The 18173-nt window shown below is 38.5% G+C and overlaps 2 protein-coding genes across 8 annotated transcripts in view; one reads left to right on the top strand and one right to left on the bottom strand.

The window, feature by feature from the left end:
* RBMS2 (RNA binding motif single stranded interacting protein 2) overlaps positions 1-17838 on the bottom strand; it is an 83150-nt gene extending 65312 nt beyond the window's left edge. The window contains exon 1 of one of the 4 annotated variants that reach the window (XM_070271705.1): positions 17544-17838. The gene's annotated coding sequence lies outside the window, so the exon portion shown is untranslated. The remainder of the gene's footprint in view (positions 1-17543) is intronic. The other 3 variants (XM_070271707.1, XM_070271710.1, XM_070271711.1) reach the window with 3 other exon arrangements.
* A 116-nt stretch (positions 17839-17954) lies between these two features.
* The window catches only part of GLS2 (glutaminase 2), a 13960-nt gene continuing 13741 nt past the window's right edge, over positions 17955-18173 (top strand). Inside the window, exon 1 of one of the 4 annotated variants that reach the window (XM_023643795.2) lies at positions 17955-18173. This exon is cut by the window's right edge and continues 284 nt beyond it. The gene's annotated coding sequence lies outside the window, so the exon portion shown is untranslated. The other 3 variants (XM_070271658.1, XM_001504846.7, XM_070271659.1) reach the window with 3 other exon arrangements.

Raw genomic sequence — 18173 nt, 5'->3', positions numbered from 1 at the left:
GGAACGTCTCTTATCTCTAGAAAAAAAGAAACAAAATAACTCAGAATCAAAATGCACTAGATACAAGACATCCCAGCTCCCATTTCTCTTGAGTCTCCTACCACTCTAAGAAATAGAAATAGGCCTAGAAAAAAAGGTAGGATTTTCATGCATCCTAAGCTTTAACACAATCTCTCTACCCCAAAAGTAGACAGTATCAGACAGAAGGGAGATGAAGAAGAATCCAATTAAATAAATACTATTTTATATGAACTAATACAAAAACCTAGGTGTTTATAGCCATTATAATAAGTTTAGGGCCACAGAAGTAAAATGACCCAGATTTGTGGGTTAATGATGTCAAAGAGCATCAACAAGACTGTACAATGCATCCTTTACTCTGGTAAGTATATTTTTAAAAGAGGTTATGGAATTTGGGGAGGTGATGGAGACAGTAGTGGAGGTCTGTGGTTAGACTGAGGAGATACATGAGAGGAGGAAGGATCCTATTTCTTCCAGTGTGTTTATTTTGCCTCCCCACCATCTGCTTTGCTCATCATATTGCCCACATTTTTCTAGATTTAGTCAATGCCTCTCAAATTCTTGGTTCTCATGGGCCCAGCACCCAAGAGTTGTTTTTCCCAAGAGGGAAAAAGTAAAATAAGAGTTATTTGGAACGTCTCTTGAAAAGAGACAGTTGTACCCCAGATTCAATACGGACTAGTTCGTGATTTCTCCAGAAAAACAATACTTTTAAATAAGTATCTCCGGCAAAGGAGTTGGGCCTAGATCAACCTTGATCTGTACGTTGAAAGATGTCTGCATGCCACCATTGGCCCCTTCACGTCAGGTGGCAGGACTCAGAAGAATGTAATACCTGCAGAGGTGCTGGACCTAGACAGACAGTGGACTGGAGCCAGGCTGATGCGCACATGTGTCTGAAAGAGGGAGACAGGGCCAGTTTGCTAGAGGAGCTCTGCATGTGGTTTAGACACTTGAACAAGGTATATAAGCGACAAAAAGAGCACCACCCGCCCCGCAAGCTATTAATATTCTCTCTGGAGTATCTTTCTTCCTGCTGCTTAACCTTTATGCCCAAAAGACTAGGTAATGGAAACAAACCAAAAAGTTGGATTTATTTCATGGTAAAGAGATGAGGGTAATGCCTTAGGAAAGAGTGGAAAAAAGAGTTTATTTAACTGTTAAGGAAAACTTAAGGAGTTGCATCAAACAACAAAGAAAGCTTAGCCCTGCTCCCTTCTGATGTAGGATGGAATGAAAAAATTGGTCTAAAACTAGAAATTGGGAAAGTTTGGCCTCACAACTCCTTGACTTAACTCATTGGAAAACAGGGAAAAAGACAACTCAAGAATTATTTACCTCACACCCTGGATATCAGTATGCTCTCCTCTCCTATAGCCACAGATACTTCCCAACAAAAATCACTACAAGGAACCTCCTAACAAAATTTTCAAGTCGACTTTTCCTTTGCCAGACACTAAAGAAACGTAAGAATCAAATCACCTAGAATCACTGGGCCAGAAAATCAGCATCATGGAGAAAGACTAGACTGGATTCTACGAATGCCCAGAAAGGTCTGCATTGATTATATGGTAATATTATATTTTCTAAATGTATGTTTCCTTCACACCTGAGACATTAATTTTACTTGGCCTCAGCTATCCCTAAAATAAGTAACTCAGATAATCCCAACAGGGCCGCAACTGAACTCAACAATTATGTTGAACCAAATGAAATGACTGTTTCTATAGGTCAAATATGAATCTTTTCAAATAGGCAAATAACGGCAATTTCATATGGTTAAATCTATCACTGCAAAAAGTGTGAGACCGTGGGATGACGCGTCAGAATACTGATTAATCGGGTAGTTCCGTTCCTTTGTCCTCTCTCATTTTCAGATGGGGGGAAAGAAAACAGAGAGGGAAACTCACTTGCACAAGGTCATGGGGGTCAAATAATGGCACAACTCACACCAGAATCCAGACTTTCTTTCTCGCAATTCAACATCCTTCCAGACCAATCTGATACACCTATAAAACTAAAACTTCTAATGTACATTTTTGGGTCAGAAGTAATAAAGGAAGGGCCTGCCTGGTGGCACAGCAGTTAAGTTTGTGAGCTCCACTTTGGTTCCCCTGGGTTCGCCGGTTTGGATCCCCGGATCCTAGATGCAAACATGCGCACCACTTATCAAGCAATGAGGTGGCAGGAATCCCACACAAAACAGAGGAAGACAGGCACAGATGTTAGCTCAGGGCCAGTCTTCCTCAGCAAAAAGAGGAGGACTGGCAGCAGATGTTAGCTCAGGGCTAGTCTTCCTCAAAAAAAAAAAAGTTTCTAAAATATCAATATACATTATTTATAAGGCCACTAGTCACTAGCAGGTTTTACCAGAAACATAATTTTGATGAGGACAGGGACTGTGCCTGTTTTGTGTACACTATCATATCCCTAGCATTTAACAATCACCCAGCTAATTTAAAATTAAGAAATATTTGTTCACTGAAGGAATGGAGCATCTCAATACTAAATTTAATTTGAAAAGATATTACTCATTAAAAATGCTGAAAATAGTGTTGACAGTGACAGAACGGCACATTAGGACAACTAGGAGCTTTTTCCTTTATATTTACAATATATACTACATTCCTCTTATTGCTTACTTTTGTGTCATCAGGCAGTCATAGAGCTTGCATTTACTTGTGTCTCTCCTTTCTACGCTAGATAAAACTATACTCCTATTATCACATTAAAAAGGTACCACCTCAAAAGGTCCATTATAAACTGCACTCCCATAGCATTTTGCACAAACTTTGGTAAGCTTTTAACTCTGCCTGACTGTCCCATTTCTTGTACCCAAATCATGAGCTCCTAGGAAGCAGCCACCAACTTTACTAATCTTTTTATCTTGGACACCTAAACATAATTCATGCTCAAGAATGTTAGCTGAAAGAATACGATTTTCACTTCAAGTGTCTCCAATGGGAAAGTGAATTCCCAATGGCTATTAAGAGAACACTGCCACCTCCTGGGTAATACAGGTTGTGCATCCTTTAGCAAATACCAAGAAAACAAAGTACAGAATTTGTATACAGGTAGATCAGAAGTTTGAAATTTAAACCCAGCTCTGGGGACCGGCCCCGTGGCTCAGCGGTTAAGTTCACGGGCTCCGCTTCCGCCGCCCAGGGTTTCAGTCGTTCGGATCCTAGGCGCCGACACAGCACCACTTGTCAGGCCACGCTGAGGTAGCGTCCCACATGCCACAACTAGAAGGACCCATAACTAAAAATATACAACTATGTACCAGGGAGCTTTGGGGAGAAAAAGGAAAAATAAAATCTTTAAACCCAGCTCTACCATCTGCTATGTTAAACTGGAAAATCTCAATTTTTTAAAACATCAATTTCTCCTTTTACAAAGTGGGCATAGGATCTGTCCCATATCTCAGGGCTTGTGATAGTCAAATCACATAATGACTGTAAAAGTACTTTGTCGGTTATAAGGCATTTTACAACTATGAGATGTATTTCTTTCACCCATACATGATATTTACTATACCATGTTGAGTACAAAAAGACCATCCTTTTTTTTTTGCAAATTGAATATTTTATTAACATAGTAGCTGTCTTAACAAATCCATCTTACTCCTTACTACAAATCTAAATAAATAACTTGCAGCTTGAGGGTCAGAGCCAACTCATTAAATTTCAGCTAGCTAATGGCAAATTTCTTTCTTTATACGTTAGTCATCAACTTCACTATCACCACGATCACGACATCACAACGTCACTATCATCAACTTATTAAAGTGCGTTGTTGAACATAAAAAATATAGTAAAATTAAAACTTCATGGAGATACCATTTCTCCCTACCAGACTGGTAAAAATCCAGGCTTGACAACAAACTGTTGGAGAGATGGTGGTAAAAATGTACTCTCATATATTGTTCGTGGAAATGCAAAACAGCATATCTCCTTTCACACTATCTAGCAAAATTACACATGCTTTTACCCTTTAACCTAACAGTTCTACTTCTAGGAATGTATCTCAAAGATACAATGGCAAAAATACGACAATATGCACAAGGTATATTCATACCAGTAAGCAAAGAAGCTATCAAAAACTACTAGGGTTGTTTTACCGTTCACCTCAAATTCATGATCTTAAAATGAGGTATGAATTTTCACTGAGTCCCTTTAAAAAGGTAACATCAAAATAATAAAACTAAGATTGATGTTTGTTGTAAGTCATATCTAAAACCAAGTATAAATATAAAAATCTTATTTCCTGTTGTAATTTCAGAGGAACTACCATATGGGAAAGCTCTTAGGTAAATGTCTTATAAATTACTGTTTCTCATTTTCAGTCATACCCCAATGACTCCAGCAAGCTAATGTCCTGTCTTCTAAGATATGCATCAAACCTAGAACACATTAAAAATCATATAAAGTCCAAGATAGTTTTAATTATTCATTGATGAAGCATTTATTTTCCTATTGTAACAAGTGTGAGTTTTTTGATTGTTAATAAAACAATCTGTCAACTACCAAAAAAATACCCTGCTGGAGTTGTGTCAAAATGATTCAAGGGGGCCGGCCCCGTGGCCGAGTGGTTAAGTTCACACGCTCGGCTGCAAGCGGCCCAGTATTTCGTTGGTTCGAATCCTGGGCGCGGACATGGTACCGCTCCTCAAGCCACGCTGAGGCGGTGTCCCACATGCCACAACTAGAAGGACCCACAACTAAGAATATACAACTATGTACCGGGGGGCTTTGGGGAGAAAAAGGAAAAAAAATTAAAAAAAATAAAAAAAAAAAGGATTCAAGAGGGGCCAGCCCAGTGGCACAGTGGTTAAGTTCGCATGTTCCGCTTCTCGGCAGCCCGGGGTTTGCAGGTTCGCATCCCGGGTGTGGACATGGCACTGCTTGGCACACCATGCTGTGGTAGGCGTCCCACATATAAAGTAGAGGAAGATGGGCACAGATGTTAGCTCAGGGCCAGTCTTCCTCAGCAAAAAAGAGGAGGACTGGCAGTAGTTAGCTCAGGGCTAATCTTCCTCAAAAAAAAAAAAAGGATTCAAGAGTCTAGAGGGGTCTTCCACTGTCCAAAGATAGGACAAGTTGAACATCAAAAAGAATAACAATCACAAAGAATGTAAACACATCAAAGTTATTAAAATTCATAATAATTTTTTAAAACTCTGATCACCTTTAGAGGATATTATTGAACCAACTTATTCTCAGAATTAGCAAGTAAAAAGAAACAAATCAAATATATAGCCTACCTTTTCTGTATGAACTGTATCTCTGAATAATCAAACAGTTGATGAAGCAAAGATCTTCTTTAAAGAAGAATTCAAAATAATAAAGAAATAAGAAAGAATAGGGGCCGGCCTGGTGGCCCAGCAGTTAAGTTTGCACATTCCACTTCAGCGGCCTGGGGTTCACTGGTTCTGATCCCGGGTGCAGACCTACACACCGCTTATCAAGCCATGCTGTGGCAGGCGTCCCACATATAAAGTAGAGGAAGATGGGCACAGATGTCAGCTCAGGGCTAATCCTCCTCAAAAAAATAATTTTTTTAAAAAAAGAAACAATAGAAAAGCACCACTTTGCAACCCCTAGTAAAACAGTTGATCTAGGCAATGATTATCAAAGGTTACTAAAACCACTAGGTTAAAAACTGATTGGGTATCATAGAAAAAAAACTATATAAAATTATCCCTTATGAATATAGATGTAAAAACTTTAACAAAATATTAGCAAACTGAATTCAGAAACATCTAAAAAGGGTTTATACACAATGACCAATTGGGATTTATTCCAGGAATGCAAGGCTGGTTAAACGACCAACAATCAAGTAATTTTATACGGCATACTAATAGAACAAAGGAAAAAATCCACATGATCATCTCAATAGATGCAGAACAAACATTTGACAAAATCTAATACTCATTCATGATAAAACCTCTCAACTAACTAATAATAGGTGGGGATTTCCTAAATTTGAAAGATAAAGAACAGTTCTGAAAACACTACAGCTAACATCATGCTTAATGCTGAAAGACTGAATGCATTCCCCCTAAAATCAGGACAAGGCAAGGGTATCTGCTCTCACCATTTCTATTCAACATTATGCTGGAAGTTCTAGACAATGCACTAAGAAAAAGCCAACAGCCTGCAAACAACAACAAACTAACAATAACAAAGCCAAATAGCTTAGGGGCCAGCCGTGTAGCCAAATGGTTAAGTTCATGCACTCTGCTTCAATGGTCCAGGGTTTCGCTGGTTCGGATCCTGGGCACGGACACGGCACCACTCGTCAGGCCACGTTGAGGCGGCGTCCCACATGCCACAACTAGGAGGACCGACAATGAAAAATACACAACTATGTGCTGGGGGGATTTGGGGAGGAAAAAAAAAAAGGTAGATTGGCAACAGTGGTTAGCTCAGGTGCCAATCTTTAAAAAAAAAAACAAAAAAAATCAAATAGCTTAAAGGCATCCAGATTGGAAAGGAAGAAGTAAAATTGTCTTTATTCACAAAGAACATGATTATCTTCGTAGAAAATTCTAAGGAACCCACAATAAAACTACTAGAATTAATAAATGAGTCCAGTGAGATCATAGGATACAAGACCAAAATACAAAAATCAACTGTATTTCTAAACGCTAGGAATAAACAGACTAAAATGAAATTAAGAAAACAATTCCAGGGGGCTGACGCCGTGGCTGAGTGGTTAAGTTTGCGCATTCCACTTCAGAGGCCCAGGGTTTTGCGGGTTTGGATCCTGGGTATGGACATGGCATCGCTCATCAAGCCACGCTGAGGCAGTGTCCCACATGCCACAACTAGAAGGACCCACAACTAAAAAAATACAACTATGTAATGGGGGGCCTTGGGGAGAAAAAGGAAAAATAAAATCTTTAAAAAAAAAAAAGAAAAGGAAACAATTCCATTAACCATAGTCCCAAAGGTTTTAAATATTTAGGAATAAATTTAACAAAACAAATATAAAATTTATGCACTGAAAATTATAAAACATTGCTGAGAGAAATTAAAGAAGTAATTGTTAAGATGGTAATTTTCCCAAAATTGATGCAATTCCTATCAAAATCCTAGCAGGCTTCTTTGTAGAAGTTGATGAAAATGCAAAGGACCTAGGAAAACCAAAACCATTTAAAAAAAGAACAAAGCTGAAATATTTACACTAATAGATTTCAAAACCTATTATAAAGCTAAAGTAATCAAGAGAATGTGGTATTGGTGTAAAAATAGGAATACAGATCAATGGAACAGAATTGAGAGACCAGAAAGAAATCTTTATATCTGTGGTCAATTAATTTTCTTTTTTTTTTTTTTTTAAAGATTTTATTTTTTTCCTTTTTCTCCCCAAAGCCCCCTGGTACATAGTTGTACATTCTTCGTTGTGGGACCTTCTAGTTGTGGCATGTGGGACGCTGCCTCAGTGTGGTTTGATGAGCAGTGCCATGTCCACATCCAGGATTCGAACCAACGAAACACTGGGCCATCAGCGCGCAAACTTAACCACTCGGCCACGGGGCCAGCCCCTATGGTCAATTAATTTTCAATGAAGGTGCCAAGACAATACAATGAGGAAAGAATTTCTCCACAAATAATGCTGGGATACTTGGACATCAACGTGCAAAAAAAATAAAATTAGACTCTTACCTCATACCATACACAAAAATTAACTCAAAATGGATCACAGAATTAAATGCAAATACTAAAACTACAGTCTTCTAAAAGAAAACATAGGAGAAAATCTTCATGACTCTGGGCTAGCAGAGTTCTTAGACATAACACCAAAAGTATGAGCCACAAAAGAAAAACATGATAAATTGGACTTCATTACAATTTAAAACTTTTGACTTTCAAAAGATACCATTAAGAAAATGAAAAAACAAGGGGCCTGGCCCTGTGGCTAAGTGGTTACGTCTGCAAGCTCCACTTTGGCAGCCCAGGGTTTCACTGGTTCAGATTCTGGGTGTGGACCTAGCGCCATTCATCAAGCCACGCTAAGGAGGCATCCCACATAGCAGAGCCAGAAGGACCTACAGCTAGAATACACAACTATGTACTTGGGGGCTTTGGGGAGAAGAAGAGAACAAAAAAAAAAAAGGAGTTTGGCAATAGATGTTAGCTCAGGTGCCAGTCTTTAAAAAAAAAAAATTAAAAAAAAAAAAAGAAAATGAAAAACAAGCCACTGGCTGGAAGAAAATATTGCAAATCATGTATCTAATAAACAAATTGTATCTAGAGTATATAAAGAACTCTTACAATTCAATAATAAGACATAACCCAAGTAAAAAATAGGTAAAAGAGTTGAATAGACATTTCACCAAAGACATCTAAAAGACTAACAAGCACAGGAAAAGCAGCTCGGAATCATTACACATCAGGGAAATGCAAATTAAAACAACACTGAGATACTATTATAAAAACACAGACAATAACAAGTGCTGATGAGGACGTAGAGAAACTAGAACCCTCATACATTGCTGGTGGGAAGGTAAAATGGTGCAGGCACTTTGGAAAACAGTTTGCAATTTTTAAAAAGTTAATCACATTTTTAACAATATTACTTTATATAAAGCTTTGCTATCCTGGAGGGAATTCCAGCCCCTTCATCATTCTTTTTCAAAATTATCCTGGCTTCTCTTGGCTGTTTTGTCTTCCACAAAAATTTTAGGATTCATGTAAATTCTGTGCAAAACCCTGTTGAGAATTTTTTAATACAAACGTTTCTTTCTCCTTTTTTTGCAGAGAAAGACTCACCCTGAGCTAACATCTGTTGCCAATCTTCCTCTCTTTCTTTTTTTTCTCCCCAAAGCCCCAGTGCATGGTTGTATATCTTAGTTGTTAAGTCCTTCTAGCTTTTCTATGTGAGCCGCCACCACCACATGGCAACTGACAGACAAGTGGTGTAGCTTCATGACCGGGAAGCAAACCCAGGATGCGGAAGTTGTGAGTACCGAACTTTAACCACTAGGCCATCAGAGCTGGCTCCCTGTTGAGATTTTGATTGGAATCATGCTAAATTTATAAATTACCTTGAGAAGAGCGTCTATCTTTTTTTGATACTGTTTCCCCCCATTGAACATGGCATATTAGTTATCTATTGCTGCATAACAATATTACTGTAAACTCAGTGGTGTAAAACGACATTTATTATCTCACAGTTTCCCTGGGTGAGGTGTCTGGGCATGGCTTGCTAGGCAGCAAAGTGTTGGCCAGGGCTGAGTTCTCATCTGAGGCTCAAGTTAGGAAGGATCCACTTCTGTGACAGGATTTTTGGCAGCAATCAGGTCCTTGCAGGCTGTTAGACTAAGGGCCTCAGTTTCTTTCTAGGTGTTGCCTGGGGGCTGTCTTCAACTCATTGCCATGTGGCCCTCTCCTTAGGGCAGCTCACAACACGGCAGCTTGCTTCTTGAAAGCCAAGAAGGGAGTCCCCTTTGCCATATTCTGTTAGAAGCAAATCACAGGTCCCATTCATACTCCAGAGGAAAGAATTACACAAGCGCATGAATCCCAGGAGGATCATGGGAGCCAGCTTAGAGTTTGGAATATATGGTATACCTTTCCATTTAATAATTTCTCCATAAAATTCTTATGCATCCTATATTAGGTTTATTCATATATACTTCTCAGTTTTTAATGTTATCATAACCAGGCACAGATATTACTTCAGTATAGGAAGATTACTGAATTGTGAATACTGATCTTTTATCTAGCAACCTTCTTGAACTCTCTTATTAGCCCCAACAATTTACCTGTAGATTCACTTGGATTTTCCTCATAAATATCATTTGTGAATAATAAAAGTTTTGGGGTTTTTTCTTGTAATCCTTATACCATTTATTTCTCTTTCTTTTCTTGTCTTATTGGACAATAAGACCTCTGAAAAAATATTTAACAGAAGATGTGAGACCAGGCCTGTTCCCTAACAAATCAGGTTTATCAGGATGTTCCTCTCCTTGTCCAGTTCGCTAAGAGCTTTGAAGATGCATAGGTATTTAATTTTATCAAATACCTTTTCTGCAATGACCAGAAGCAACAAATAGATTTTGTCTCTTAATCTGCTGATGTGGTAAATTATGCATATGTTCTAATGTTAAACCATTCTAGCATCCTTGGGATAAATACTATTTGGTCATAAAATATATATTCTATGACTTTTGCACTTATGTCTTTATAATTTATTTTTCTTACACTGTCCTTGTCTGGTTTTGGTTTTAAAGTTTATACTAACTTAACAAAACAAGTTGTGAAGTTTTCCTTCTTTTCTATTTCTTGGAACAAAGTGCATAAGATTAGGATTATCTATTCTTTGAAGGTTTCACAGCACTCCCACATAAAACTGGGTTTTTTTCCTGTATAAATGTTTAAACTACAAAACTTCTAATCTCAGCAGGTTCTCAAATATTTCCCAACACTCCTGCAAGACTCTAGTTAGTGCTCTCGTAGTCTCTACAACAGCTATTCTAAATATTTACCATTCTCAAGCTTTCTATGTCTCCCTATATTCTTAGCATATAATATTCATCTATCTTCAACCTTTTCATCTCTATTGGCTTCTTGCTCAGCACTGATGTGATGGTTTTTTTAAAAAGACAAAACGAAAACACACATACACCCAAAACAAACAAAAGCCCCTTCCCTGAATTCTAGCTTCTTCTCTATTCTTGTTCTTTTAATTTTCCCCAGAGTCAAGAACAATCTACATTTGCTAAGTGTCCTCATCTCTCATTCATTTTCTTCCCCATTCATTTTTTACTCTATTATAAGTTATGTTAGACTTGGGAAATCATTAGTAGGTTCCATAAAAATACAACATAACCAGATTTGCATTTCTGAAGGATCACCTGTGGCTACACTGTAAAAAAAGATTGGAAGTGAGTGAAATTGACAGGAGGGAGACCTAAATTAAGAAGCTTAATGAGCAGGGCTGGCCCGGTGGTTGAGTGGTTAAGTTCATGTGCTCATGTGCTCCACTGCAGGCGGCCCAGTGTTTTGTCAGTTCAAATCCTGGGCACGGACATGGCACTGCTCATCAAACCACGCTGAGGAGGCATCCCACATGCCACAACTAGAAGGACCCACAACGAAGGATATACAACTATGTACCGGGGGGCTTTGGGGAGAAAAAGGAAAAAAATAAAATCTTTAAAAAAAAAAAAAAGAAGCTTAATGAGGATAGTAGCAATGGGAATAGGGAGAAGTGGATGGATTTGAGACCTATTATAGGATGTGAAGGATGAGGAAAACAAAGATTACACGTGCATTTCCAGGTGAATAATGGATTGTGATGATGTTCATTGAATAGAATATACAAATTAAGAAATCTGACTACATAAAGATAAAAATTTCCTACATAACAAAACCACAAAAGGAAAACCAAAGGTCAAAGGATAAACTGGGAGGGGGGAGGAAATGTATGCAACTCATTTCACAAAAGAATGATTTCCAAAATATATGACAACTTTCTAAAAATCAATGTCAAAACTCTAATATTCAACAAATAAATGGGAAAATATATGAATAATTCATAAAAAGGAAACAAATGGTTCTTAAAAATACAAAAAGATACTTAACCTCATTCATAATTTTCAAAAAGTAAAATAACACTGTTACCATTTTACACCTAGTGGAACGGCAAACATTAAAAATAATTGATAATCAACGAGGTGAGGGGACAAAAACAAGTACTCTCCTAGGGTTTTGGTGAGACTGTAATACGGTATGACCAACTTGGAGGGCAATTTGGCAACATCCACCAAAATTAAAAACGTATAAACCTTTTCACTCAGCAATTCTACTTATGGGAATTTACCCTGCAGTTATATTTGCAAACCTGCAAATTGGTAAGATATATAATCTTATTCACTTTAGCATTGTAATAGCTATGATAACTATAAAACATATTGTCCAAATTGGGACACTTTTGAAATAGAAAGAGGGAATGATTAAGATTTAAGCTGGGATAACTGTCCTGGTCCCAAACAAACCAAGAAATATGGTCACTCTGATAATAATAACAAAAATCAATAATAACAAAATCAATAATAACAAAAAATCATGGTGCTGGCTCCATGGCTGAGTGGTTGAGTTCACACGCTCCGCTGCAGCGGCCCAGGGTTCGGATCCTGGGCGCAGACATGGCACCGCTCATCAGGCCACGTTGAGGCGGTGTCCCACATCCCACAACTAGAAGGACTGGCAACTAAGATATACAACTGTGTACAGGGGGGGTTTGGGGAGATAAAGCAGGGGAACAGTTGTTAGCTCAGGTGCCAATCCTTAAAAAAAAAAAAAAAAGGAGGAAGATTGGCAACAGTTGTTAGCCCAGATGCCAATCTTCAAAAAAAAACAAAAAAAAAAACAACAAAAAACCTTGGCCTCATCCTTGAAAAAAAGAAAAAAAAAATCAAAAATAATACAAATATTCACCAATAGGGAACTTTTAAAATAATAATGATACATCCAGACAATGGAATACTGCATAGCCATAAAAGGAAGCACATTAGGTACTGAACTGATTTGGAAGGTTTTTCAAGATGTATAGTAAAAAAATTTTTTTAAGGAAACATACAAAACAGTGCTTATAGTATGCTATTATTTGTGTAAAAAAGGAAAAAAATATAATTGCTTAGATACAAATAAAATATATCTAGAAGGATATATACAAAACCAATAACAATGTTTGCTTTTGGGCAGGGAAAGTGGATAGCTAGGAAACAGAAACGGGTGGGTGACTTCACTATATGCCCTTTTGTACTTTTTGAATTTTGAACCAGATGAATAAATAAAATTGTAAAAGAAAATGGTCCTGGTAATGAGTCAGCTAACTGATAAGTTTTATGACACATTTTTCCCCTGCTTGAAATTATACGAATGATAAAAATTCTGTTAAACATTGTGAAACTATAAAGTTCCTTAAACAGTTTTTAAATCATTTTAATTCTGCTTTAAATATAGGAATGAGAATTGTGCAAAACAAAACTAATAAAATGTCAGAAAAATTTGAAATCTAAGTACCAGTACTCTTAGTAACTATCACAGAAAATGTACATGTAGTATTACTTTTTCCAATTTCTGTATTTAATAATTCTCACAAGACAGTAATTACATTAGTAATTATTTCCATAGATCATAAATTTATTTGGCACCCCTGTACTTTTTATCATGATTTTTCATCTAATTAAACTCGACTGGAATAATAAATATAAGTGAGTAAATATATTTAGCCTTGAAAATCTCTTACCTAAGTGGTAGTGATTATATATAATACCTGATAATCTAAAATTTGTTTTATCTAAAAATTTCCCAAAGATCAGAAAGGTGTAACAACAGCTTTCAGCAAAGTGACAGGCAAAAGTGGATGATGTAAAAAACTTCAAATTACATAAGATCTTGAGAAATTATGGTTTATGGAGTGTTTAAGTAGACAAATGTGGTTAAAAATTAATTTTACCTAGTCTTTTAGAAATGGTTTTGTTCAGTACTTTGTAATACAAGATTCTGAAAACATTTTTCATATTCTTTAGGTTAAAAAAAACAAGTATTAAAATGCTATCAACCACACTCTGAAGGTTTTTTTCTTTTCGTTATTTCAAATTCTTCCAAATTAGCTTTAGTCTACAGAGAGTTTTTCTAAATCTTTTTTAGGAATTCTGGCAAAATCTATTTTCTCTCAGCATATTATAAATGATTCAGACTTCCTAGAATCTATTCTTATGGCTACCAGAGAAGTCAGATTAAAGGAGACATTATTTGGCAAAATAGAGAAAATATGCATTAAAGCATTGTAAATCTGACTGGTATAATAATATATTGTGATTTTTTTTTTACATGCTCATGCTTCTACTTTTTCAGTCCTATAAAATTTGGTTTTGTAATTACTAAACCAAAGAGGAATGAGGAAAACACATTGGAATAGATAACAGATACATTTGAACTTATATGAAATTTCATTTACTCTATGAAGATCTAACATCAAGTTAAAACATGTACACCAGCATCATAGTGCTCTAGCCAGAATCTAAATCCCATTCAAATACATGTGCTTACTAATGATGTCTTAGCAATTTTTAAATATTTTAATCTATCCCATAGCCTTGATTAATATTATTTAAACTTTCAACTCCAATGAATCCTTTAAAGCCCATGAACCCAAAGCAACACAATGGCAGCATCAGCTTAGCTTCACCACTATCAAGGAGAGAATGAGAAGTGAGGATAAAGAAGCGGTAAGTACAATGACTCTTTCAAAAAACTTGGTAGTAAAAGGATAACAGATAAGAGTTAAAATATATCAATTATATCTCAATTTAAAAAATGAAAAAAGGAGCCATCCCAGTGGCGCAGTGGTTAAGTTTGCATGTTCTGCTTCTCGGCAGCCTGGAGTTCGCCAGTTCGGATCCCGGGTGTGGACATGGCACCGCTTGGCAAAAGCCATGCTGTGATAGGCATCCCATGTATAAAATAGAGGAAGATGGGCATGGATGTTAGCTCAGGGCCAGCCTTCCTCAGCAAAAAGAGGAAGATTGGCAGTAGTTAGCTCAGGGCTAATCTTTCTAAAAAAAAAATTTTTCAAAGAAAAAGAAAAAAGAGCGATACTGATGGAAAATCTGAATTGCATAAAGCTGCTTAACTGAAATATATTTGAATTTAATCACCTGCACAAAAAAAGAGTCAAATTATAGTAGTTGTGTCTTAAGACAGCAGAGACTTGAGCATATTTATATGCTAAAGGATAGAGTCATTAAGGGGAAGAAATTGAAAAACAGAACAAAATAAGTGGAGAGATTAAACTCAGAGTGGAGGAAGGATTCCTCTTCAACAGCATCTGGAGGGATAGAAAGCGTTCTAAGTGCAACGACAGGACATCGAGAGCTTCTCTGTGAAGCAGTGGCGTGGTGAGTTTAAGTAGGGGAGCTTTAAAAGAACGTTGACTATGAAGCTGCCATTAGGATGTAGTTGAATATTCTTCTCAGTGTTCAAAACTCTTCATGATGCAGACCCCACCTACATCCTCAGCTTCATTGGTCCACACATTCTCATACCCAACCAAACTTTCACTCCAACCAAACTGATCTAGAATCCCTTAAATGTTCCTCTCCTGCTATGTTTGTTTCTGCAGAGCCCTCTGTCTGGAACACCTTTTTCCTTATCTCCCCTGCAAACACCTCTCATCGGTTAAGAGTTGGTTCCTGTCATCCAGTATCCCTTCAGGCCCCTTCCCTTTATCTCAGCTGCCCTTCACCCTGAGGCTAGTTAGGTGCCCCTTCTTTACATTTTCTTCTGCATACCTCTTCATCTCAGCATTTTTCATTAAGAATTGTAAACACTGGCTTTCTCATTTCTTCCTATAGTCAGAAACTCTTTTTTGTTTTTTTCGTTTTTAATTCCTAGATTCCCTAGCACTGGGCCTGGCACACTGTAGGCCAATGAATAAATATTCGTTGAATGAATGGAAGATTATGTCAGAGTTTCCAGTAATTATATTTTACCCAATAAAATACAGGATTCTCTTTTACAAATGGAGAAACTAAGGCAGGAAAGAGTATGCACCAATAGTAGCATTAGCAGAACAAAGATTAATGAAAAAATAATAATTTATGCAAAACAATCTTTCATTTGGACTAATTAACATCCTAGCCACAGTTTGAAGAGCAGAATAAATGAGAGTCTCTAAATCATAACAAATAAAAATTCTCCAGACACAAACATCAACTTTCCAGTACTGTACCACAGAGGATTTAGCTTTTCTGATTTAAGGATTCAAAATAATTAAGACCAATCCTCCCCCATACACCACAAAACTCTGGCGCAACCACGGACTGACTTAAAAACCTACCACTAGAGACACATGAAAGAGTTTTCTTTCACTTATGTAAAGCCTCATTTCTAGTTGGCCAGTATTAGTGGGCTAATACTTTTGCAAAGACTAACTAGATGCGTCCTTTTCAAATCAGAAACAAAAAAAGGTCCTGACGCTGCCAAGCTTTAACAACTGGGATGACAAAACTTGTTCTTCTTGAGTATCTCACACTTTATACAATGCTGTGGGCCTCCCAAGTCACAAGTTTCTGCTCCATCCTTATGCAAAGGCAGCAATATCACAGCAGAAGAAAAATCAGTCCAAAGGTCAAAGTGCAGCTGGGGGCTAGTTCTCTATGCAAAGAACCTCCCCTCTACAGGTAGGCTTTCTTCACTGCCCAACCAGTTCCTATTATCAGAGAGAACCAAGGAGAAAGAGAGTGAGGAACTCAGTACTGATTATAATTAAAGCTAATTCAAAAAAGCAGGGGTAGAAAATAAAAGGAAGCAAATAACTAATGTTTAGAAGTTCCCTAACATATGGTATCTTTCTATTGGCAGCTCAAAAAGCCACAGAGAAATAACATTCCTATGAAACAAGGATAAGATTACCCTGTTATATTTGGAAAAACTAAGCTGGCTTGAGAATATACCAAGTATTAAGACCCAGAACTTTCTTAAAGAAGTCATGGGCAAAGCCGTGCATGAGGCAGCCCAGAGCAAGCTGGAGTCCCTGAATTTGAGTCCCGCTGATGGGAAATGAGACAGGAAATGACTGCAGAAGGGAAAAATAAACAAAAACAAAAGAAAGGTCACTCCATCTGGTTTCAAACCAAATAAACCCTCCAACACCAAACAAGGCAAAGGAGAACCCACCTTTCCACAGAACAGAAGAGAGTATGGTTTTGATATTTATTTCCCCACGGCTACCCGTGATGCTCATTTTAATCAAAAACAAAAAGAGCTATTTTGTGATACAGCCAGCCTCTAGGCAAGTGTCAGTACTCTATCATAATGCTTCCACATAAAGTGCTTCCTTTAGGGATGGAGGTCATTTCCTGGGATAATTCAGTGCCACAGTTAATTCTGGAAAGAGCTGCATGATGGAGAGAGCCTGGTAGTCAGAGACTCGGGTCTGATTCCTGGCTCTGGTACGTATTAGCTGGGTTATCTTCTTCAAATAATTTGCTGAGTCTTAGTTTCCTCATCTTCAAAATGGTACTAATGGTAACTACTTTGTAGGTCTCTGGTAAGAGGGAGAGACTATATAAAGTGGTTGGCACACCTAAGCACTAGATAAGAGCTATTACTTAGAAGAGCTCCTACTAAATATAGACGCTGTGTCAGGCGCTGTGAAGATAACAGGTGAATGTTCTAGTTGCATATAATAAAATTCCCGAACGTGCTTAGTGTTCAAAATTCTTTTTGCACATCACTTTTTTTCTGCCCGTGAGGAATACAGGGGGAATCAATTAAAATAGCTAAAATTTTGGGAACACTCAATGCTTTATAAAATGTTTAAGGGCTCATAATTAAGAACACCCAAGTCCTAAACAGCAACCAAATAACGCGCAGAGATAAAACGAGAACCCAAGCATCCTAGCAACCACCAGGATGCCCTTTTGGCCGCCTCATGACCTCACTAAAGTGCCAAGGCTGTGTCTGGTCGAGGTATTTCCGGCCATCCGACTCCGCACTCACCGGTAGCGCGTGCGGGAGGCCCGGCGGTCGCGTGGCCTCCATGCCGTACTACAGGAGGGTTACCGAGGGCGGGTGCTGGCCTTCGAACGGCGAAGGTCACTGAGTGCCCTCCTGACTAGGGCTCACTCTCGTTCGAGTGAAGAGGGGTACCACTCTCCTCTCTCTCCAAGAATTGCATTGTTCCGACCCCGCCACATCCTCGCCAAGTACGCGCGGCTTCGCAGGCGCCCAGCCTCGGCTTTCCCGCCCTCGGCGTGCGCACGCCCGCCCAGCCCGGGGGGCGCGGACCGCGGAAGAATCCGCAGGCCCCTCTGACGGCCCACCGCCCTGAGCCCTGCTCTCATTGGGTTAGCCTCGTCTTTTCCCCGCCCCCAAGTTTTTTGCTTCCATAATGATTGGGCCTGGGCAGTGTCCATCCCTGCCCAAACACTGCCCTTTTCTCACCACCCGCTAGACCACCTCCGCCCTGTTTTCTCCCCTATCGGTGACACTTCTTACCCATCCTCTGGCTAGGGGGCATTGGGTGCCCCTGGCAGTGGCCCGAGCCTTACAGGAACCGGTCCCACCTCCTACCCCAGTCCCACCCACCGGGCCCCTCCCCTCCATTCCCAGGCGCCGCATTCCATCATG

Source organism: Equus caballus, chromosome 6 (assembly GCF_041296265.1).
Source record: "Equus caballus isolate H_3958 breed thoroughbred chromosome 6, TB-T2T, whole genome shotgun sequence".
In the NCBI taxonomy this organism is placed as follows: domain Eukaryota; kingdom Metazoa; phylum Chordata; class Mammalia; order Perissodactyla; family Equidae; genus Equus; species Equus caballus.
The sequence above is the reverse complement of the archived record's forward strand: the minus strand, read 5'-3'. Positions and strand labels throughout refer to the sequence as shown.